This window comes from Salvia splendens, chromosome 20 (assembly GCF_004379255.2).
Source record: "Salvia splendens isolate huo1 chromosome 20, SspV2, whole genome shotgun sequence".
Lineage (NCBI taxonomy): Eukaryota > Viridiplantae > Streptophyta > Magnoliopsida > Lamiales > Lamiaceae > Salvia > Salvia splendens.
Genome location: NC_056051.1, coordinates 14,164,180 through 14,169,312, shown reverse-complemented (window position 1 = coordinate 14,169,312; position 5,133 = coordinate 14,164,180). Strand labels below are relative to the sequence as shown.

General features: G+C 36.7%; 1 pseudogene; it reads right to left on the bottom strand.

Moving 5' to 3' along the window:
• Positions 1 to 3,809, bottom strand: part of LOC121781507 — a 7,292-nt pseudogene extending 3,483 nt beyond the window's left edge.
• Between the last annotated feature and the right edge of the window lie 1,324 nt (positions 3,810 to 5,133).

Here is a 5,133-nt window from a genome sequence, read left to right as displayed (position 1 = left end):
TCCTCACAGGTTGGAAGGTTCATAACTAGTTTCTCGATGGATCTCTGGACGTTCTCAAGCTTCTCTTCAAGAACGGAGATGTCACATTCTTGAGAATGCAAACGTGCAATCTCCTCTCTTAAGGTAGCTTTATCTTTTACGCAAACTATGTCTGGAGTGAAACTTGCTACATGCATAGCTTTGATTTCTGACAGCATCTTAGCAATCGTTTCAGCAGTATCATGACTTCCAATCCTCTGAGAAGCAACCTCCTTGTGAAGAAGCTCCAGCGCACGAGTTGCTTCTTCACCAAGTTGTCTTTGTCTTGTCTCCAGCTTTCTTATTTCAGTAACTAACATTACTGTAGAATTTACTGATTTTTCTCCTATGTTTTTCTCCCTGCGTTCCTTGAGTTTTGAATCACCGTTTTGAGAAAGAAGGTCATTTTCAGTGCTAAAGGAGAGCCGCTTAACTGCATGGCAAGAAGGTCCATGATGGCCAGAAGCCTGCAGTAGATTAAATTTACAAAATTATGTTACAAGAGATAGAGGTTAAGAGAAATGCAGATTATATACCCTGTATTTGATAGATATGAATGCATGTAAACTGTTAATTTTTTATCAGTCACCATACCTTTTGTTCTTTGTGGGAGCATTTTTCTAGCTCAAGTTGTGATTGTGCAATGTCTCTTTGTCGCTTCAGCTCGGAAATTTCTCTTTCCATCTGCGTACAAACACTAAGATCAGGATTTGTATTTTTCATTTTAAGAGGATGTCTCAGACCTTATATTTCAAGTAATCCTAATACCTGTTTAATCTTCATGTCCTTTTCCCTCAGCAAAGATCTTACACTTGAGGATGCAGGTGGCTCAGGGCTACGGAGCTCTGCTTCCAGTCTAGCAACTTCCTCTTTAAGGTGCTTTACTAATTGCTTCTTCTCAACAACCTAAATTTGCATATGGGATCATAATTAAATTATTTGAACCCTGGATGAGGCAGGACATATCTCTAATAGTTGCAATGAACCCAATCTCTCAATATATTAATGCAAATCCACGTATGAGTTAGTGACTACAGCCTAAATGCAGAACATGCCAGTTACAATGTTGCAAGCAAAAATCACTCAGAGAAGCTCAAACAACACTTGTACATTTAGATGACACGGTTTATATAGTTTTGTTCAGTGATCTCTTAGGGCATACAATGCGGAACCAATGTATCCATAACACTTGTAACGAAATTAAGAATCAGATGCCACTAATTTAATTTGCTATTTATAAAATGTAGTCCCACACTCTTGAACTTTCTCCTTATTGCTACCCTACATTATAAAAATCAATCCAATTAGCAATTTTTTAACTTGTTTGTTAGAAAGATCGTCTTAGAGATACCAACAAGAGCCGCAAGGCAATATGCAATGAACTCATGTTATCAGCTGAAAGATAGAGCCAGAGATTCAATATTACCCAAAAATTTAATATGTAATGAGTAGATCATTTTTTTTATCATACCATGTTAACTTGGGCACTGTTTGTAACTTCCTTTGCACTTGTTGGCAAATGAAAGTGTGTTTCTTGATTGTTCCACATGGCTCAAAGCAGGACTGATGGTGCATATAATTGCTGTTCGTGCATTTCACCACGCTAGTGAATGTCTGCAATATTCTTGTGAGTTTTGATATCTCGGTAAGGCATGTGACCGCTTCTCTTTCCACTACTGCAACATAAGAACAACAAAAAAAACAGGTCAGAATTATTATTATTACTATAGGTTTAATGTAAGGCGCAAGAAATTCTGTTTCATAGTTTCGTTCCTCATTGATATATTTGGGGTATCAGAGTTGGTACAGGTAATGCACATTTTATGTAGAGAGCAGGGTATCAAGTGTCTACAGTTGAACATCTTGAAGTTTTCTGGTGCAACTTTTCGAAGCAAAATATATAACTTTTCTGATACTCATGATTTCTTTGCAAACCTTAGCTTTCTGATTACAGTTGTCAATGTCAGTAGGCTTCTATTAATGTGACTCCCTTCCTTCAACCTTAAGTACCATGTGTATTTGCTTGAGTGGCACGCTCACTTCCCGCAAGATCCACAAGATTCTGTAGTAGTATACCGGTCATTTTTAGATTATCTAATAATGTTTAGCAATGAATGCTACAGAATGAGGTAAGTTAGACATACCAAACTGGCGAGAAATGATTTCACACATCCCGAGTCTTCGGCGAAGACTGCTTTCAATTGTCTGAAACCAAAAGTTTTAAAAAAATGAGCAGAAGACGTAAGATGTATAAACAGTTAGGCACATCTAATATTCATAATACTTCACATGATCTATTAACAAGGGCAACTCAAACTATATGTAAACAAAGAACAAAACCACAGGTCTTTTACATGGTTAAGCTATTTAAGAGTATGGTTTCCTCTTCAAATGAACATTTTAAATGAGCACCCATGATTAGCAATGATCCCAGTTATCACATATAACAAAGATTAGTTTATTGCTAGTGACTTAGAAAAGAAAAATCAACGGGGGTGTGTAAAATTTCCAAAATACGGGGTAAACTATCTAAGTAAATTTAGCAAGAGCAAGACTGATCAATATATGTTGTGCAACATACACATGTTTCCGGGTTCCGATGGCTCTAGCAAGTGAAGTTCAGCTGGCTGTAAGGAACTAAAAAAACGTACCAGCCTAATTATCTGATGTGACCTTGAACTTCTATCATTTAGAGAGGTTTCACCGATCTGCCTTTGTGCTGCAACCAAAGTAACTTGTATAAATTTGATGCATACGCTTTATAATCAATTTATCATACCCTAGTTTAACAAATGTAATAAAAAAAGGGATATAAACATGAGAATTTAAAAAAAGCAAATACTCAAAGTACTTATTGCTGTGCACCACCTTCACAAATGCTTATCAGGTGTCTCAAATGATGATCATCCTTCACAACCTCTTCAATCAACTTATCCACAACAGTTCCTCTCTGCACCGATCAAAGAAACATTAGAATACACAGATCTGCTGACTATAGTAACCACACTGGCAACAAGATACCTCTGGATCATCCAGCAGGCGGAGGGACCCAGATTCCCGGTTCAGTAGATCCACAACCATTTTCATTATAAATCTCCCAAGGCAGAGAACTTGAGCAGAAATTCTCTCTCAGGAGTCTGTCCGAGAACAAAACTGAGGTTCAGACAATATAAGAACAACCAATAACTAGAAAATTAATAAAAATTGGTCTCATCTTACAAGTTTAATGTACTTGATAAATGTCTTCTACCGCATCTTCTGCCACACCCCTCATTGTGAATGTCTTTCCACTACTAGTCTGCCCATATGCAAAGATTGTTGCTGTGGTAGAAACATTACAAACCAATAAGAACAGAAACAACCATTTACAGAAAAAATACTCCACGAATCATTTACCATTAATTCCACCGAGAGCTGACAAAGCAACATCTCTGGCACCCTTCTTCATAAACCTTTCGCGTAGGACAAGTCGTATCAAAACCTTATCTGGCATGAAATATTTTCAGTTTCAGATATTACAAATGATAACCAAAATCTCCTATAGATTGCTTTGGTTAGTGAGTGTACCAAATGTGTATGATCCCCCATTTCTCTCGTGTATAGATTCTTCGAAACAATGGTAGTGTGGTCTGCGATATCCCACGCAACCAGATCATACGCAGCTATCTCTTTCGAGCTCAGTGGCCTCATCCGCACAGTCACTAAAATATTTTCCTCCCGGACTTTTGGACCGCCAGGAGTACATGCCGGGGACCTCTTGACCTTAGACGATGGTGTCACTATTATCATCTTCAGCAAAACAGATACTTTCTTGGCAGAATCTAAAATTAACAAAGAATTATCCAAAACAAAATTACTCTTCACAAGAAACCTAATTCCACGTTCAATAACAAATCCAACGAATTTCCAAATGCTCAAAAATTCCACCCAAAATATTAAGTAAGTAACGCAAATTTATAACATGTTTTAAAGATTCTACTGCAAAGGAAAAAATTAATGCAAAAAATCATAATTTCCCCTCAATCAAAGTTTAATAATCAATTATCTTCAGCAAGATGGTGCAGAAATGTAAAAAAATGGTGAAAGAGAAAACGATTTAAGAGATTATTGACTTACATCTGAGAGGAACCCAAGGAATTCCGGTCGGAACCATCAACCAGAAGATTTTGCCCAGGATTTCAAGAGTATGAAATGCAAGGATTCGAGAAGTGGTAGTTGGATTCTTTGTTTTTCTGGTTTGTTGAAAGATTATTTTGTGTCACAAACTCCAGTTTTCAGGTAAAAATTGGAATTGGGCAGAAATGGAAAACGAAGAGAGCTACTGAGAATCTATAGTTGAATTTCAAAAAATTCCAAAATGTGAATTTTATATAACGGCTAGTATTGAAGTAAACTTCAATAACTACTTTTCGCCGTTTCTTTATCCCCGCTCCGCGCACATCACGAAACCTTATTTAAATAGGATTATTTGAAAATGTATGTCCAACTTTGACTATTGTAACTTAAATTTTATTTTTAACTTTATACTACTCCTTCCACCTTCCGGGCCAACAATACTCGAATTACAAGTTACATATCAAATGCGGGTTAATCGAATTGTAATTTTTTAGCCAGCTAGTCAAACCATCGCACGAGTTACATACTGCACTAACATTCTCAATACTTCTATTTTTTCGTATGCTATTTCTCACTGGTCTATGTTGGAATAATTGAGTGAACAATTACATAAAGCTCTCTATGATGATTAACCAAGAACGACGGAGAAGGAGCATAAACTGTAGAGCGGAAGCGTACCTTGATCCATAACGAATTAAACGGTGGAATTGCTTTGCAGCGGCTATGGATCTTCCAAACGATCAGAGACGTCCTTCACAATAGTCTGCCGAGAGAATACAGAGATGTTGAACGTTCTTCTGACGTCTGGGGACCATAACCCTAGCTTATATTTATATTAAATATAAGACCCTTTATTTTCTATTCGGTCCCTCATTAAATAGTAAATCTCACATGGTATCTACACTTATTTCCATAACAAATAAATACACTTTAGCCCAAACTTTAATCTTTAATAGATCAATTTAATTGGGCAACTGAAAGATAGTCATACACATTAAA